This window comes from Macrotis lagotis, chromosome 2 (assembly GCF_037893015.1).
Source record: "Macrotis lagotis isolate mMagLag1 chromosome 2, bilby.v1.9.chrom.fasta, whole genome shotgun sequence".
Lineage (NCBI taxonomy): Eukaryota > Metazoa > Chordata > Mammalia > Peramelemorphia > Peramelidae > Macrotis > Macrotis lagotis.
The window spans coordinates 307,593,109-307,614,022 of NC_133659.1; positions in this window are offsets into that span (position 1 = coordinate 307,593,109).

The window sequence follows — 20,914 nt, forward strand, 5'->3', positions numbered from 1 at the left end:
TCGTTGTGTCTACTATCCATTTCTTTTTCTCCATTTTAGCCATGCTAAACAACAACACCAACAACATTAACGACCAAGAAATGTAAAGAAAGTGTAAAAGATACTTCAGTCTGCACTCAGAGTTTATCAGTTCTTTCTATGGAGGTAGGTAGCATTTTTGATCTTGGGTCCTTGGGAATTATCTTAGGAAGTTGTTTTATTCAGTCACTAAGTCTTTCATAGTTGATTATAATTCTGTTATAAGGTTACAATACTGCTATTGTCCTGGTTCACTTTGCATCAGTTCATCTAAGTCTTCCTAGGTTTTTCTGAAACCATTCTATTTCTCAATTCCTAGAGTGTAATAGTATTCCATCACAATCATGTAACATAAATTATTCAGAATGAACAAACATTCACTATCCATTTCTAACAATTTCCATTTTCACAGAGATTTCTCAAATACTTGTTTCTCCATTGTCTTCTCCATCATATTTACATAATACTTTACAACACTCTGTACAATTGTTATCTCAATTTCTGCCCCAATTTTCCTTTCCTTTTTTTTTTTTTGCAAGGCAAATGGGGCTAAGTGGTTTGCCCAAGGCCACACAGCTAGGTAATTATTAAGTGTCTGAGACCGGATTTGAACCCAAGTACTCTTGACTCCAGGGCTGGTGCTTTATCCACTATGCCACCTAGCCACCCCTCTCACCACCATTTTCCTAGGCATTAGTAATAACTTTCTAAACAACTTCCTCAATTCTCTCCCATCTCTGCACTATCCTCCAAGTACTGTCTTTTAAAAGATATATCTGAACACAGAATTCAATAAAATTTAGTGGCTCTTTAATAACTACTTTATTTTAGTTTAGTTTAGTTTGTTTTCCCCAGTAACATGTAGAAACAAGTTTCAACATTTGCTTTTAAAACCTTGTGTTTGAAATTCTCTCCCTTCCTCCTACTGCAATCTCCTTCATTGAGAAAGCAAGTTATTTGATATAGATTAAAAATGTATAGTCAGGAAGAACATTACCATAATAGTCATATTGTAAAAGTAAACATATCCCCCCCCAAAGAAACCTCAAGAAAAATAAAGTAAAATAAGTATCTTGAGTATTCAAATTCAAAATTTCTGTTCAGTTGTGCTTATTTCATCAGAAGCATATAAGAGTCTTCTATTTCATTGAATATCCATCTTTTTCCCTGAAAGAAGATGTTCAGTTGCAAACTGATTTGGTGGCTCAGGCTCCTGGTGCACTGGGGTCAGGTCTGCACTGCTGAGGTCTGCTCTGAATTGTGTCCTATCTCACTCTGCTGGGGCAGTTTTCCTGCTGACGTTCTAAATTGTCCTTGGAAATCCCAAGTTTGAAAGGTCTGGGAATTGCCACTGCTGCCACTAATCCAGTAGTCTGGCTTCCTGTTCTTGGATGACTGGGGCCAGTGTGCTCAGGCAAGGCTTGGACTGCTCAGTGCTCCTCTCTCACCACAGTATAGTAGACCCTTCTCACTCATCTTGCATGTTGTCTTGGCTTGGAAGATTGTTTCACTCAGTCTTTTTGTGGGCATTGCCACTCTAGAATTTGGTTAGAATCATTATTTAAAGGTATATGGAGGTGGTTTGGGGGAGAACTTGAATGAGTCCTGCCTTTACTCTGCCATCTCTTTAATGACCTCTACTGTGAAATATTCTCTCTTTTGCATTTGGAGCTCTCCCCCCTTTCCTTTTTTATTATACTTTATTCTTTTCTTTTACATACTCCACAAACTAATGATCTTGTGGTTCTTCACCTATGGAAATCCATTTCCCATCATTGTACCTTTGTTCTTGCTATTCCCTATGTATGGAATAATTAAACAGTCTCTCCTTGTCTCTGACTTTTGGATTCCTGGTTTTTTCAGGAGACAGATCAAATGCTACCTTTTCCTGTTTGTGTGTGTGTGTGTGTGTGTGTGTGTGTGTGTGTGTGTGTGTGTGTATGTAGGGGGGTATGTCTTTCTTTAGGATGTATGTGTTCTGAGGGAGGGGATTGTTGAGTGTTTGTGTATCTCTATCTCTATCTCTATCTCTATCTCTATCTCTATCTCTATCTCTATCTCTATCTCTATCTCTATCTCTATCTCTATGTCTTTCTCTCTATCTATCTCTATCTCCATCTCCATCTCCATCTCCATCTCCATCTCCATCTCCATCTCCATCTCCATCTCCATCTCCATCTCCATCTCCATCTCCATCTCCATCTCCATCTCCATCTCCATCTCCATCTCCATCTCCATCTCCATCTCCATCTCCATCTCCATCTCCATCTCCATCTCCATCTCTATCTCTATCTCCATCTCTATCTCTATCTCTATCTCTATCTCTATCTCTATCTCTATCTCTATCTCTATCTCTATCTCTTTCTCTCTATCTATCTCTATCTCTCTATTTCTAGCTCTCTCTTTCTCTCTCTCTCTCTATCTCTCTTTCTCTCTTTCTATCTCTATCTATAGCTCTCTCTCTTTCTCTATCTCTATCTTTATCTTTATCTCTATCTCTCTCTATCTCTATCATCTCCATCTCCATCTCCATCTCCATCTCCATCTCTCTCTCTCTCTCTCTCTCTCTCTCTCTCTATCTCTATCTCTCTATCTCTATATAAAATAACTGTGAGGAAGGTACTAGGACTGGGACTAGAAATTGAATCTGTGAATTTACTGGTATAAAGATCATCCTGATGAGGGAGAACCTCCCTGATACAGGTAAGCACTTAAAGTCTTAGGTAGTTGCATAAGATATTGAAAAGTTAGGTTGACTTGCCCATGTGATGGAAGCCAGATTTGAACCCAGGACTTCTTAGTTTCAGAGTCAATTCCCTATTCACAATCTCAGATTACTTCTCTATTATAACCTCCATTTTACAGATGATTTTGTTGAAATGAACTGCCCAAGGCCACATAGCTAGTCAATGTCATAGGCAGGTCTTGAGCTCAAGTCCATCTGGCACCAAGGCCAGAAGTCAATGTATTATTCCACAAAGCCACTCACAAAATCCATCAGTTCTGAAGAATGGTGCCAAGATTTCCATAAATCTTGATGCAGAATGAATGCTTGGCCCCATTCCAATATAAGCTACTTGAAAATTGTTAATCCTTGAGAAAACTTATTTCTTTGTATTTCAAGTCCCAGCACATAGCATAGTGTCTAGTACATTGTAGATGTTTCATAAATGTTTGCTGATTGATCTGTCACCCTGAGCCATAATGATGAAATAACTCATGTGTACTGGTGCAACACTAGAAGCTAAATGGAGAATAAGCAGGTTGGTCCAAAACTCCTCAGTTAGTGAAAACTTTCCCCTTTTCTATTAGAATATTTTGGTGTGAAATGATCCCTCTGTTTGGGTATCTGGCTAAATTTATTAAAGTGCAGTAACATATCATTCCCAGTGATTTCTAAGGATTGACTTTTGATATTTTATTTTCTTTTGCAAAGGCTCTCAATTTAAACTAAAAACAGACGAATTTTTGATTTGTCTGGATTTTACGTGTAGAGCTCAGAATTTCCTCTGTAGCCACTTTTGGAGATGAATTAGTCTGAAAATGATGCTGCTAAGATACTCTTCCTGAACTTGGTACAAAGAGAAAACCAGTGCTGCTGCTGAAACTTTAAAAGGAGCCAAAAGAAAAGGAGGAGCAGAAAGAAAAACCCATTTCCAGGCACTGAAGACTGTTTGAACATCTTCAATTTCCTTTCTTAAACTTATGATTGGGATGCTCTAACCATGATGATCTTTTATTGCAGATTTCATACCAGCCAGCACAAGACCATTGTCTCCATGGGTTGTATGGAATGTACCAAGGACCATTTATTTAACACTTTAAGGTTCGTGGAGTGTCATGTTATCTCATTTAATCCTCATAACAGCTTTGTGATGTAGGGACAATGAAAACCCCATTTTATAGAGAAGGGAGCTATGACTGAATAACGTTAAATAACTTGCCCAGGGTCACATAGTGAAAAAGTTTTTGCAGCAGGATTGATGTCAGATTTTGGCTTGTGAGCCAGGCACTCTATTAATTACTAGATTCACAAACAAAGGCAAAAACACAGTCCTTGTCATTTAGGTATATGGATTTTAAGAGTATCTATTTCAGCTGTCAACATGTGGGCCACTTGTATTTTCATGCCCATGACTTTGCACAGTGGTCTCCCATACCTGAAATGGGTTCTTTTTACACCTCTACTCTTAGAATATTGAACTGCAACTGCCTAGTTGGACCTGTGATCATGTCACTTTCCCCTTATTTCCATAGTTCTGTGGTTTCTTCATTAAAAAAAAAAACCAAACCTTAACACTACCATCCCCTCAAACTATCACCTTAGAATAAAAAATTTAGAGTTGGAATGAATCCTAGTGGACTTTGAATACCAACCTCTCATCTTAGACCTTAGAGAACTTAGAGAGAGATCAAGTGACTTGCTAACATCATACACTTTTGAAGAAGTATGAGTAAAATTTGAACTCAGTCTTTCCACTGAGCCCCTAGATCACCCGAAGTATTAAAATGTGAAGGAAATCTGGGTAATTCTTGTTTCAATCATACTGCTCACCTACTTTTAAAAAAACCCCACAACATCTTTAATAAGGAATCTTTTTGGTAGTTCCCATTGGTGATTAAAATTTCTTCCCTTTGACATCCTTAGATATTGTCATGGCCATTTTTCAAGGCTTCAAATGGAATATTATTTTATTGACTCCAATGGGAAGCTTTTGTTTTTCCTTTTAAGCTAATTAATTGTCTTAAAGCAAAAAAGATCCTTGCTCTTATATTTCACTGACTTGTTTTAATTTCCTCTGAGAGGTTGGATTCCCTTTTAAAGATCAAATGAATGTCTCCGAGTGATAGCAAGATCATGCAATCATCAATTGGCAAAAGGGAAGACTGGCAGTCATTGCAAAAGTTGTCTACATTTTGAAGGACATGTTGGAACCTGTATTTTAGACTAAGGACTTTAGAACTGCCAGGATTGCCAGGGGAGCTGTCACTTACTCTTCAATTATGTCTAAGGATGAGGGAATCTATCACTAAAATAGGATGTGGGAATGGTAAAGCATAGCTCTCTTCTCATGAAGGAACTGTTGGGACTATTAGGGCAGTGTACTGTCAAATGTGGCCACCAAATTCATAATTTAACTGCAATTTTTTTTCCAGATGGGATAGTTAGTTTTGCAGAAGAAGAAACACATGGAAAAATAAACTTTTATTTTATTTTAAGATATTCTGTGCCTTGCCAAATTCATAATATCTTTACATTTCTTTCTTTCTTTTTTGTTTTTAGTTTTTTTTTCTAACAAGGCAATGGGGTTAAGTGGCTTGCCCAAGGCCACACAGCTAGGTAATTATTAAGTGTCTGAGGCTGGATTTGAACTCAGGTACTCTTGACTCCAGGGCTGGCGCTCTATCCACTGTGCCACCTAGCCACCCCTTTAAGTTTCAACAAGCATGAAAATGAACATAGGGAATCTTCTGCAGAAATTTATGGGATGAAGAAGTGTACATTATCTGAAAGATCTGAAATTCCTAGTCTAATCTATTCTTCAAAATGAAGACAATTTTCCCAGTAAAAGTCTGTATATGAACCTGCCATCACCTTAGTTTATCATCATCGTTATCTTATGGTCTTTGCAAATCTCAGATTTAGAATTGGAAGAAACTATTAAGGCCATTGGGTTCATTTCCCTTATTTTACAAATGTTGAGACTGAGCTCCAAAAATATTTTACCCCCCAGGGTAAAACAGCTGGTAGATTTCTGAGGCAGTACTAAATTTCAAATTTGGTTAAGTCTAGTGCTCGGTCCACTAGCTTCCTTTATCTCCCACCTACTTTTCCCAGCAAAATTCTTAGAAAGGATTGTCTCTACACATTTCTACTTTCTCTTCTCTTCTCAACTCTTTGCATTTTGGTTCCCAATCTCACTCAATTGAAATCACTTTATTGAAATTTTCCAGTGATCTCCTCATTGATATATTTAATGACTATTCCTCAGGTCTCATCCTTGTACATCTTTCGATCTCCTTTGTCCACTTTTTCTTTTGGTTCTTCTGGTGCCATAGATTTTTTTTTTATAACATATGCCTGGAAAATAGTCTGTTTGAAGACATTCTTAGTGATGGGGAACTTTGAGATTCTGATTTTTTAAGTTACCAGGTCTGGATTGATTTTAAACTCTATCATTTGCTGTTATAATTGAATAAAATGCAAAGTCAGAACACATGAATCAGTTTCCACTGAAACACATTTTGAGGTAAAAACCCCATGGTAGTTGACTTTAGAGGGACTAACAATTTTCTGAGTAGATATTCTCTCAAATCAAGCTTCTTTTGGGGAAGAGAGCTTAGTTTGCTTCTTCTTCCATCCTTTCTCACTTCCTCTCCCCCCTTCCCCCCCTTCTCCAGCACAATAGTTTTAAACGCAAATCCATCACACACTTCTTGATGGCATTTGTACATTTCATTTGTAAAGATTATTTGACCTTTACTTTTCTCTCTCTTCAAAAATGAGTTCAGTTTTCAAAATCAATACAATTTAATGGCATTTGGGCATCTACTTCATTCCTTCTTGAACCCAGTCTGAAGCTATCAAGTCAAAGGCACTTAAACAGATGTTCACTTGTAGGACCACAGATTTAGAGTTTGAAGAGACATTAGAAACCATCTAGTCCAACCCTCTCACTTTACATTCAAGGAAACTTACGTTGCGAGGTTAATTTACTAGTCTCAGGTCACAGAGTAATAAATGGCAGAGCTCATATTTGAAGAGCCAGGATATATGACGTTAAATTCAACACCCATGGATTTATTGTAAGAGGACCTTCTTTCAAACCCCAAATTGTAGCTATCCATGGTACCAATCTAAATCGTTTGTCATGTACACCCCGGACAATATTGGGGTTTTTAATTTTTCTTTTTGGAGGGGGTGTCTGGAGGTAATGACATATTAGTCTACAGAGTCTTGTTGTCCAGAATAAGGGAAATGATTGCCCCTTGTCCTCTTCAAACAGTACCAGGAGAATTGTTTTCAGGTTGGAGTACTGCATTTTAGGGAGGGCATCATAAAACTAAATCTATGCAAAACATTTAGGATGGTGAAGTTTGAAACTATGCCTCAAGGGCTTGGTTCAAGGCATCAGGGATTTTTAGAATGGAATAGATTTGGGATGGGGGCATGGTAGCCATTTTAAAAACATTTAAAGGGGTTTTATTTCAAATAGATTCTATTTGTTCTCTTTGGTCTTTGAGGAAAAAATTAAGATCAGTGAATAAAAGTCCCAGAGTACAGTTTAAACTTGTGGTAAAGGAAAAACAAAACAGAACAAAATAATTTCTAACAATTAGAACTTTCTAGCAATGAATCTGCTTCCCTGATGTAGTGACTACTTTGTCCCTGGAAGTCTTCAAGAGAAGGTTGGTGATGACTTATTAGGAACATTGTAGAGACTATTCTTGTTTCATGGGAACTAGACTGGAAGTCCTGTGTGATAGCAACCTTGAGATTCTATGTAACTTCATGTGGGGAAAACATTCTTTAAAGCTATAATTACTGACATTTGCCTCGCTCTTTCTAGTTATAAAGTACTGTTACATACATTATTTCATTCAAGCCTCATAACAATAATCCGAAGTAGCTTCTACAAGTATTATTATTCTCCTTTTTCATATATGGGCACTCTGAGGTTCAGGGATGTTATGTGACATGTCCATGGTCCCCTAGGCAGTAAATCTAACATAGGATCATAGATTTAGAACTAGAAAAGATCATAGAGATCATAAAACTCAACCTACTCAAATGACAGATGAGGAAAATGAGACAAAGAGAAACTGGGTTTTGTCCAAGTGCCAAAAGTAGAATTTGAATGCAAAACCTCCTCAAATCAAGTGAGCATTCTGGTTTGCTTATTAAAACAATCTGAAACATCTTGAATATACATCTTGAAATGTCCCCACTTCCACCCCTCCTCCTTCCCCATCCAAACAACAGCAAAAAGGGATCACTTCCTAATGAAATGCTACCTTGCCTGCTGGGCCCCAGATGGAACATGCATCTTTCAGTTACCACTGGGATAATCAGGGCCTAGAGTTCAAAGTAAAAACTATATTTTCTCACCACTCATTCATCTGATTCCATTTTCTAGGTAGGTCACTCACCATCTGCCTTTTCTGCTACTCTTTAAGCAAAGAGAAGGTCATACCGATTTGTCATGAATCATGGTGCTTCAAATGCATCTTTCAGAGTGCTTCTTCCTTCTCTCTCTCCCTGTCCGCCCCCTGCCCCCAGTTGCTCCAATTTAACAACAGAAGGCAGATGCTCCATTAATACTGGCCATTCTGGCACACATGATACGAAACCAGAGCCTCTTTGGCAAGGTCTGGGTTTTGCTAATTGTGATAGGCAAATTCTCCCAGAGGATGTGAAATATTGAGACCAAAGCAGACATTGCTGACATTTAGATAGTATTGTAAGGTTTGCAAAGTGTCAAATGTATGTTATCACATTTGAGCCTCAGAATAACCAGCTGAGGTGAATATTAGAGATAACATCTCCATCTGACAGATGAGAAAATTAATTCAGAGGAGTTCAAAGGCTTAATCATGGTCATGTAGACTGGCAAGTATAACAGGCAGCACTTGAACCTGGATCTCTTCTGATATCAAGTCCAGAATTCTTCCTACTAACAACAATGTCATATTTCTATTGTATATGGAGAGGCATAGTAGCCATTTTCAAGTATTTAAAGGGTTTTATTTCCGATGAATAATATTTGTACTGTTTGACTCTAGAGAGAAGAATTAGGATCAGTGGGTCAAAGTTCCAGAGTCAGATTTAAACTTGTAGCAAAGGAAAAGCAAAACTATTAATGGTGTAAAGCTGTCCAGAAACAATGGGTCCACTTCTCTGAGCTTGTGAGTTGTCTAACCCTAGAAGAAATTTAATTTCTCATTGCTCTCTGACAACTCTTTAAAATGACAAGTTATAGCCAGTTGCTGAGCTGCATTAGGAATGGACATTTCAACATTCGGAGCACCTTAGATTCAAAAAAATCACCAATCCAGATTAAATCCTCCTCACTTCTTTGCCAGACTCTTGGTGACCCCATTTGTGGTTTTGTTGGCATTTGTCATATTTCTATAGGATATGGCGAGGCATGGTAGCCATTTTGAAGTATTTAAATTAAATTGAAATATTTAAATTAAAATATTTAAAGAGTGCTATGGTTTGCCATTTTCCTTCTCTAGCTCATTTTATAGATAAGGAAGCTAAGACAAACTAGGTGAAATGATTTGCTCAAGGTCACACAGCTAGGAAGTGTCTGAGGCCAGATTTGAACTCAGGAAGATAAGTCTTCCACATTTGAAACCCAGTACTCTATCCACTGTTCTACCTAACTGATTCCATTGAGGTCAAGTAATTTGCCCATTCATTGTCAGATTTGGGATTCAAATATCCTCTTTTCTGACTGAGGTCAGTACTGCTTCTTTTTTTATTTTTTGCTTTTTTTTTTGTCTTTCACTATGCTAACTACTTGCTGTCTCTGGTTTCTTTTTAAAACTGCAGTTTGACCTCACTTTTATAATGAGGCTTTCCAAGACATCAAGCTGCTTGTGGTCTCCTTCCTAAAATTACTTTGGATGTTTTTGCATATTGTTTATAAGTGTTTACATTTTTATGCATAGGCTCCCTAATTAGAAGGTTAAACTCCTTGAGGGCAGGGCAGGGACCATATTACAATTTCATGTTTGTATTCCTTAATGCTTAGCAATTTGACACATCAGTCTCTGGAGATTGATCAATAGCACAATTTACTGGCTGTACCATTCACTAATTATTTATTATATGTTTCCTGTAATGTAGACACATCTTCTCCACAACTACATTGCCACCTCTTAGGTTGTGACTTATATACATTGCATCACATATGGTGTATTGAAATAATTGCTTAGTGAATATTGGACTTAAAAAAAGCAACCTTCAGTTAAAAAAATGCTTGCTGTATGACTGATAATGATATGCTTTTTTTGGTGGTATCCTCTGATCTTATGTGATTTCTAAGGCACCTTACATTCTTGAGTCCTATGAAATTTCTATTCATCTACTTATCATTTATAACCTACTCATATATCTATCTCTTTATCCTATCTCTACTGAATATGTATATACACATACATATTTAGGTATATATGTATCTACATTTCCCTTGTCTCTTTATCTTTTTATTGTCTTTCTATCATATGTATATATACCCTCATGCATGCAGTTTGTATGTAGCTATCTTCTATCTCTTTCTATTATCTATCTATTCTATCTCTTTATTTTATGCATGCATACATGTTTATATGTAGTTAGCATCTATATCTTTTCCCCTTATTGCTCTCTTTATTGTTGTATGTATGAGTGTATATGTGTATATCTATGCCCATATGTATCTATTTCTGTACCTTATCTCTTTATCTTTATTTAATCTCTTTATTGCATGCATGCATATATGTATGCAGCTACCTTCTCTCTTTCCCTTATCTATCTCTTTATTCTATTTGTCTCTTTATTGCATGCATGCACACATGTTTTTGTGTAGCTATCTTCTATCTCTTTCCCATATCTCTTTATTCTATCTCTATCTCTTTATTGTTTGTATGTATGTATGTATATATACCTCTATGCATATGTGAATCTATCTCTTTACTTTATCTTTCTCTCTTTATTCAATCTCTTTATTGCAAAATGCACACATGTATGTAACTATCTTCTCTTTTCCTTATCTCTTTATTCTATCCCTCTTTATCTTACCTCTTTATTATATCATGCATGTATTTATTATGTATGTATTGTATGTATAGATACAATATGTATGTATGTATTGTATGATGTATTTATTGTAGGGTGTATGTATTTATTTGTCTGTCTGTATTTATTAAATACCTACTATGTGCTCGACATTGCTAAGCAAGGAAAGGCAAAAATAGTTCATGACCTCAAGGTGTTCACAGTCTAACCTAGGAGACAACCATTCAAACCACTCCATATAAACAAGATGACAGGCTATAAATCGGATGAACTGGAGATCATTAAGAGATGGGAGGCACTACCAAATTCAGGTTCTCGGTCGCCACTCCCTTTCCTGCCATCTCTCACCAGCTTCATTGCCCCTTGCTTCCGAGACTCTGCCCTGGAGGTGCTAATCCTTTCTCTTTGGGACTTCCTCCTTGGGGCTCCTGCTATTTTGAGTTGTTATTGCCCCACCTGGTTAGCTATTTCAGGCATTCCCTAGCCTCTTCTGACCAACTGTCTGGACACATGATTCTAACTTGAATTCTGGAACTATGATCAAATCAGCCTACTGCCCTATATCTCCACTCATTTTGCCTGTAACTTCTGGGACCAAAGTGCCCCCCTTTTGCTGTCACTCCCTTATATATCTTGTCTCCACAATTGGAATGTAACCTTCTTGAGGGCAGGGATTCCTTTTGTTTTTTGTGAAGTGCTTTGAATGCTTGCACTTGCTATAGTGTCTGGAATAAAGTGTTTAAGATAATGCTCACTCATTCATTCATTCATTCATTCATACAAAATTCAGTGCACTTCCTACACCTTTACATTGCTTTTAACCTTAGCTCTTCTTAATCCATGACACGGTCCCTGAATCTGTAGCTGCTCATCTCTGACTCTTAGGATCCTTCATTTTGAGTTATGAATGGGTTCATTCCAGAATCAATTTACAGCTATGTTTGAAATGTTATTAAACTGGGTATCCTTTGATCTAGAAATACTTCTACTGGACTATATCCCTAAGAGATCAAAGAAAGGGCAAAAGATTTATATTTCCAAACACATTTAGAGAAGTTCTTTTGAAAATGGTGGCAGAGATCTAGAAACTAAGGAAGTGACCAATAACCCAGGGGATGATTTAAATAATTATTTGTAAGTGTAAAAGTAATATTAATTTTTTTGGTAAGAAATGATGAAAGGGAAGGTTTCAGAGAAACCCAGTAGGCCATATTATAAAAATAAATAAAACTTTGAAAGATTTGGAACTCTGATAAACTCAACTGATAAACTGAAATTTTAGGCTAGCCAACTGAGGTGAAGAACAGAGGATAGGCAGTTAAAATGGATATTTTGACCAATGGGCAAATAAGTTTTCCTTTACCACACATATTTGCTATAAGAGGTTCTCCCCACCTCTACCCCCCCCCCCCGCATGAGGGAGGAAAGAGGGATACAAAGAAAACAGATTTTTGTTAATTTGAAAAATAAACAAAATATTTAAAAATCTCTACTCACCCTATCTCCTATATGAAGTCTTGCTATTCTGGACCCTCAGATGCTAGTACTTCCTCATTAAAATGAACTTTATTTAATTTTATTATATATTTATAATTCTCTGTGTATGATCTCTCTAGATAGACTGATCCTATTCTTGATAGATTGATAGGCTATGGCAGGGACTTTCATTTCTATCTTTGTTTCCCTAGCCCCTTGGCATAGTAGTTGCTTAATTAATGATTCAAAACTTCTATCATTTTTGTTTCTTAATTTTATTTCTTAAAAATAAGAAAATAACCTTTTGAGACATTTCTCTCTCTTTTGCTACATGCACATATATACACAATTCAGCAAATTCTAATATTGACCACATCCAAAAGAAACCTCTTTTTCTATCTCTATCATCTATCTATCCATCCATCTACTCATCTATCATATAATCATATCATACCATATAAATCATCTGATCTGGTTATCTCTCTATCTTCACATCTTTCTTGATATATATATACATACTCATAATGGGTACACATATAAACATATATGTCTCTACATGTATAAAATAAAGTGTATATATATATATATATGTATGTATTTTGCAGATATCCAACCCATATAGCATATGCATCAATGTATAGTCATAGATGCATATGTAGAGATGTGTGTATGAGTTTGTATGTCTTCTTCTCACAGTCTGAGCACATCATCTCTTTGACCAAGTTAGGTAGCATCTTTCATCATTAGTCTCCCAGAATTATGATCGATCATTGGGAATTCATCCTTTTTTAAAGTGGTTGTCTCAGGAAAAGCACAAGGGAGGTCTGGCACTTTGGGTTTGAGATAATGCTGATTCAGCCCCTTTATTTTACAGGTGTAGCGATTTTGCCAAGATGACAATTTGCTGGATTTTATTCTGGGACATCATTTGCCTATCACCTACATCTCTGCATAATGCCAGAGAGAGAGAGAGAGAGGGTTTTAGTTCATGAAGCCATTGAAGCAGGCATCCCTATAGCTCTTGCTCTCTTCTTCCCTTCCCTTGATGATCTCTGAAAGGCCCTTTTCCTTAGGGCCTCTGCTTGGATCTCTTTATCAGTTGCTAGGTATAGCCAGGTGTGTCAGCTGAAGTAGTGGAAATTTCTATTCAACTTATAAATAGTTGAAGAGCCCGACTTGGTGAAATGTGAACCAAGCAAATATTCCATTGTATCCTGGGTGGGGGGATCGGGATTCAGCTATAGCACAGTCATGTCAGTCACATCAGAGTTCTGAGTGATGCCATAGCTCCATAACTTATTCATGGGAAGGGAGCAAAGAAAGGTTCATCTCAAAGTGAATAATAAGCATTCTTTCACTTGAAGCTGGGTCCCTGTGAGGAGATTGGGGCTTTAAGTCACCTAACTAAAGACAGAAACAGACCTCACACTTCTATGGGGCAGAATCCTTCGCAAACTCCAGCTACGCTAATCAACGACTCATGGAGTCCCAAGATGCTTGCAGGCAATGAGATTCTCCAGCCTAGGAAATGAAGAGGGAAAGGAGGCGGACTTATTTCTACTATATTTATGGGGTGAAAGAGGGCAAGGAAGTTCATTTCCTTTTATGAATCAATTTACTAGCAAGATTTATTTTGGGTTTAACAGGCTCACAGATTGGAAGGGGGCCTTTGGAGACCGTCACATTCCATGCCCTCATTTGATAGAAGAACAATTGAGGTCCAACTGAGTTAAATGATTTACTTCGGCTCATCCTAGTAATAAGTGGCTGATACTGGATTTGAATTCAGGTCCATCATTGTATCTGCTGTAAGTCAGTTAATCAATAATCATCATTTGACTGTGCTAAATGGTAGGAAAAAAAACGAAAGGCAAAAGACAGTCCTTACCTTTGAGGAGCTCATGTCTAATGGGATGATAATAATATACTAAACAACTATGTACAAATAAGTGATATACAGGATATAGTTGATTAATGAACAGAGGGAAGCCCAGAAAATTAAGAGGTCCTGGGAGATGGATTTGATAGAAGTCAGGGAAGACCATCATGCCACCTTAATTTTATTCAAGATCCCTGTTCCCTCTGGGTATCTTAAAATAGAAACCCAGGGAAGCCAAGAGTAACTCATTAACTAATCATCATCTTGGCAATTCCATTTCAATAATGGTTTTGTGACTTTAAAATAAAGTCTTTTCAAGGTGCAGGTTTGTTCACATAAACCATGTCTGCAGCCCCTCTTACTAGGAATGTAGAGGTTAGTGGATCTCTTAAGCCCAGAAGTTCTGAGGTATAGTCAGACTAAGGCCGTGTCTACACTAGTGCTGGCACCAATATGGTGGAGTGGGGCAGGAGGGGGGCACCAAGGGGTGAACTGATCCAAGGTGGAAAAATTAAACAGGTTAAAACTTCCATGCTGATCAACAGGGCGACCGGGGCTGTGAGAAACTGCTATACTCAAGACGCAAAAAAAAAAGTCACGAATCAATCTGCAACTATTTATTAGATGCCTACGGGAGCTGTGCTAAGTCCTGGGAATTTTAGAAATGAAGAAAGAAACAATTGTTACTCTCAAGAAATTATATATGGGTAGACCATATGTGCATATTTAATGTAGATAAATTCTTATGCATGCATGAGAACAGATATGTATATATATATATATATATATCCATATTTCTATATAGCTAGCTATATGTGTCTGTGTGGGTATGTATCTAAACCCAGAATAAATACATAAAGGATATAAAGTACTTAGGGAAGGAGATAGGTGGGAAGTTTCATGTACTTGAGCAGCATCTTGAAGGATGGCAAAGATTCTACGAGGCCGAGATAAGAAGGAAGTATATTCAAGACATCAGGGGCCTTTGTAAAAGCAGAGAAATAGAAGATGGAGTGCTTCATGGGAAGCAAATTGACAACAATTTGACTGAATCCTAGAGAGTGAGAGAGGAGAGTATTTTATAATCAGGATAATTATATGAAGAGCCAATTAATTAAATTATTAAGTAATGAAGTGCCAATGAAGCACTTGTTATATGCAAAACACTCTACTGGATTTTTCAATCAATGATCAATCTATTAATAACCATTTATGAAGCACCATCTCTGTTCCAAACTGGGTCAGCAAGGTAGCAAATTGGATAAAGAGTCAGGTCTGGAATCAGGAAGACCTAAATTGAAATCTAGCTTGAGGCATTTAATATCTATGTGACCCTGGGCAAGTCACTTAATCCCGTTTGCCTCAATTTCCCCATCTGTAAAATGAGCCAGAGAAGGAAATGGCAAACTTCCAGAATCTTTGCTAAGAAAATCCCCAAAAAGGAATTATAAAGAATTAGACTTGATTGAGAAATGACTAAACAACAATGTTTAAAACATCTTGGGAGGAACTAGGTAGGGAAAGAGAGTCAATTGAGGGAGAAGATGCTAAGTTCATAAAAATATAAGAGTAAGTACCTCAAGAAGCTTACAGTTTCATGACTGAGTTCAGAAAAAGCCATAAAAAAGATAAATATTAAAAAGATTGTGACAGAAGAATCCAAGAAGTAAGGAAAACAATCTATGTTGATGAATGTGATTTCTGGTTAATTAACTCTTTCTTTTGATTTCTCATAGACTCATAAACTATTCAGACATAGAGTCATAGATGTAGACCTCATAGGAAATTTATGTATCCGTGAGTTTTCTTAGCTTATTTTACAGATGAGAAAACAGGTCCAGGGTGGTTAAATGACTAAGATTTTTGACACAAACAATTTTGGACACCAATGAATCCATTATCTCAAGTCAGTTGGCTCCTATCTAATGGTACAAATCATGACCCATCTGTGCATTCTCCCATAAATTCTCCAAAAGGGATCTATCCAATCAAATACACCAGAACCCTTCCCTTATCATAAACTAATATTTATAATAATATAACTTTTATGTAATAGACATAATTTTAAGATTTCTTATGGTGAGACTATATATATATATATATATATATATATATATATATATATATATAAGAGAGAGAGAGAGAGAGAGAGAGAGAGAGAGAGAGAGAGAGAGAGAGAGAAAGAGAGAGAAGAGAGAGAATACTAGATTCTGTTCTGGCTACCATATCTTAGGACTTCCACTGAGAAGTTGGAGAGTATCTAGAAATGGTCAAATGAGATGGGGGTCAAATGGAAATGGATTGAAGGTCCTGGAAAAGTTTAGCTTTGAGAAGACTTGAGAGGGATGTGCTATGTTCATTTCTGTTATGGGGAAGAGGATTTAGGATTGTTTAGCTTTGACCTAAGAAGGCCGAAGTAGGAATGTTTGATGGAAGTTTCAGAGACAATTTTAAGTCTGACATCATGCAAACTTTCCTCATAATTAGAACTATCCAGAAATTGAATAGGGTCATCATAGGGTAGTAGGAGGTTCTCCTTCACTGGAGGACTTCAATAAAGTCTGATGGATCCTTGTGAGATATATTATTGTGGGTTGGACTAGAGATTCACTCTGGTACTTTCTGGCCCTGAAGCACTGTTAGGTCATCTACCATCCATGGACTATTAACTCTGTTCTTGGTGGAAAGATAGCATGATTTCATTAACTAAAGGCAAGGGAGGGGTGCAGTAGAAGGAATGTTGGACTTGTAGACAGGGAAAGGAGTTCAAATGAAGCCTATGACATTGAACAAGTCATTGAACCCCTCACTTATCTCACCTATGGAATGTCTCCCAAGAGTTCTCCATCACTAGGTTGTTATGAAGATCAAATGAAAAAAATTTGTGTTTTGCATACAAAATGTTTCGCAAAGTTTAAAGTGTTATTCTAAAACTATTTTTAGCAATAAATACACCTCATTACATCAAATAGGAGAAATAAGATGATAGCCTTAAGGCATTACGATTTTATTATCATTGTTATAATTAATAATTGACAACTTATAGCATATGGGCTTTTGAAGTAAGTGCTAAGATGGAAGACAATATTCTTTCAGAAATAATATGAAACTGGGTTATAGAATGTCACAGCTCAGAAATATTGGGCCAAGGATTACTCAAAGGAAAATGAAGAGATGCATGGTGAAGATATAGGCTCTGACCTATTTCAAATTAGGAATTGAATGGGGAAAAACTAGTGGCAGAAATGATGCCATGAGAGAAGTATTTCACCAGAGAAATGTCTCAGTCATTTAGTGAGCTAACCCAAGGAGTCTTTTGGTATTTTTTCAGTGAGAATGAGCCCCATTTGAAAAAGCTCACATCAGCCATGGACCTTCAAACTTACCATGGTTGATGCTTAGCTGTGGCATTTCATGATTTGTAAACGTAAAAACATTTCTGGAAAGAAATCAGTCCTCCATCTTAATGATTATCTTAGGGATTGCTAAAAGTTGTCCAAATATTTAAAATAGCTACAGTTCAGATTTATGTAATACCTCCAGGTTTACAAAAGGGTTTAAATTTCATTTTCCCATGGATCATTTCCCCTCCAGTGGGTTTATGGGTGGGCACGAATAGTATGGGGACTGATTGTTGAAGGGAGTGGGAGAGAGTGAAATGATTGAATCCAAGCCTTCATTTTGCTGATGAGGAAGAAGAGACCTAAGGTTAAATGACTTACCCAAGGTTTAGCAGTTTGTAACCATTAGATGCAAAAGACTGAACCCTTCCCATTGGGCCACATTGCCTTTTCAAAATGATGAGATTATAGATACATGGATATGTGAGTAGCAAAGTATCCTGAAGAGGAAAAAAAAAAAGAAATTGAGCAAAAGTCTGGGAAAATGAGGATCTTGAATCAGGAGGCTTAAAAGGAAGCAGGTGATTGAAGGCAATTAATCACATTTCAAACTCTGGCTGACAAAACTAAGGAGTGAATGTGTCTCTCTATAAAAAGTAAGCTCCCTGTTTCTTTGCCTTCTCCCCCTCATATGCAGAGTGGGTGAGTTTTGGTGACAGACTGTTTCGAAAGTAGCTGGGTAGGGAAGATTTGAATAATGCTTGGCAACCACTGAAGATAATTATCTGACTTCGAGAGAGAGGGACCTCGACATTCTGCTTAAGCAGACTTGAGAAGGCAGGGAGAGGGTGAGGGGCGGAGTGGGCTGAATCGTCTCTTCAAAGGAGAGGGGGTGTCTCAGCACCCTCCTCAGCACCTGACACATTTTCCTAAATTCTGTCTGACTGGTAGGCAGGGGGGGGTCTAAATTCAATTTGAGCATTTATTAAATGCCTACTGCATGCCAGTCTCTCTGCAACATGCTGACTTGGAGAGCTACAGAGATGGAAATAAAAATAATTCTTGTCCTCAGGGAGCTCTCCACCTGGCTAAAACTTTCCCTTTGTGTCTGGAGGTACCTAGTATATCTAAACCTAGAGTCTGTGAACTTGGTTTTGTTTTTTTTTAAATAGTATTATTTTCTCTCTCTCTCTCTTTCTCTCCTCTCTCTCTCTCTCTCTCTCTCTCTCTCTCTCTTTCTTTCTTTCTTTCTTTCTTCCCTCCCTCCCTTCCCCCTTCCTCCCTTCCTCCCTTCCTCCCTCTTTCTCTCTCTCTCTTTCTTTCTCTCTCTCTTTCTTTCTCTCTCTCTCTTTCTTTCTCTCTCTTTCTTTCTTTCTTTCTTTCTTTCTTTCTTTCTTTCTTTCTTTCTTTCTTTCTTTCTTTCTTTCTTTCTTTCTTTCCTGCCTCCCTCCTTCCTCCCTTCCTTTCTTTTTCATCCTTTCTTTCCACATTCATCCATTTACAAATTCATAAGGTACACATTTTACCATCCTCCCTTTTCTCCCCCCTCCTCTTGACAACAAACAGTCTGGTAAAAGTCGTACATGTACATTTGTGTTTAACATATTTATTTGTTATTTATTGTTTTCTTATTTTATGTCTTTAAAAACAAGAGATCTGTAGCTTTCATCAGACATTATTAAGGAATCCATGATACAGAAAAATTCATGATCCAGATGCTTTGCTTTACATATTTTTAGGCTATTGGTATCTGTTCTGGTCTTAATTTTGCTTGCTTTTTTATTTGTTTGAGTTTTTTTTTGGATCATTTATATATGTACCTTGATTGTAAAACATGATAGTATATGAAAGAAGGCAGTATTATGTATGTAAAATATACTGTTTCTGATGCTTTCTCCCTCCCTTACTCTGGACAAATCTTTTAACCTCCTTGGGTTACTTCTTTCTAATTTGTAAAATGAGGAAGTTGAAGTGAGTGGCCCCTGAAATCACTTCTAGTCTTAGACCTTTAATTCTATGATATTAATTAACTTATATGTCTTCTCTCTCCTTTACTAGAACAAGGCCAAGAGAGTTTAAGTGACTTGCCCAAGGTCATCCTGATATGTGTCAGAGGTGACACTTGAACCCAGATCCTAATTCCAGAGACAGTTTTCTTTCTACTTGAATGAGATAAGCAATGGAAAGTGCTTTACAGACCTTCAAATACAGTCAGGATGTGAGTGGTTATTATTAGTAGGGACTCAATAAATATCGACAGAACGATCCCTGAGGTCCTGCCAGCCTTTCCCTTCCCGGGATCTGTGTGTGATGACAACAGCCTGTGACATCATGGAATTCCATTTCCAGGCAGCAGGCTCAAAGTTGGAATTGCCCTCTGTGTTCTATGATCATGACTTACCCTCCCTGGGGAAGGTGCACAGTTTCTCTATCTCTCTTCCAAGTCCCTTGGGCAAAAGGTGGATGCAAAAACCTTATTATGAACTATGATAGCAGATGAACTATGTTTTTATAACCAACAACTTCATCTGCTCCCCCCATCTATCCCCCCATCTATCCCCTCAGCTTTCTCTGCCTTAGGACTAATTTCAGGCAGTCTGTTTATCGGGGGGGAAAAAGATTTTTATTGGTGACAAACACTACAGGATTAACAATTAAGTGGGCTCTGGAAGAAGGATGCAGAAATCTAGGGAAACTGGGTAGTCTCTTCATAGAGTCTATAAAAAGACCTCTTTCCCCAGGGGGAATCCAGTATTGTATTAATCACGCAGAAAAGAAAACATATGCTTCTTGGGTATAAAGTTAAAATAAATTAATTTCACTGCCTTACTCATAACTGCTGAAAGCTAAGCAGGAGGGGTCGTTGCCAGATTTCTCTTGTTTCTAATGTAATAAGAACAAGAGCTGAAAGGGGAACCAGGGGCCACTGAGCATACCTCTTTCATTTTGGAGTTGAGAATACCAGGACCCAAAGAGGTGAAATGGTTGGTTGAAGGTCACCCAGGAAGTCAGTAGTAAGGATTTGAATCTCAGTTCTCCAATTCTAAATTCAAACTTTCTGTTATACCCCAATGCAACATGACCCAATAGAAAGAGCTCTGAACTTGAAGTCAAGTTCTGATGGTTACTTATTACTATTTTGATTTTTGCAAGACAGTGGGGTTAAGTGACTTTCCCAAGGTCACACAGCTAGGTATTAAGCATCTGAGGTCTGATTTGAACTCAGGTCCTCCTGATTCCAGGACCAGTGCTCTATCCACTGCACCACCTAGCTACCTCCTGCTGGCTACTTATTGCCTGTGACCTTGGGCAATTCATGGTTTCCCAGACAGTACAACATGTTCTGGAATGTCCTTTTGAGAGTTTTATCTCTAACCCAATGAACACATTTGCAAGATGGCACTTAGTACAATA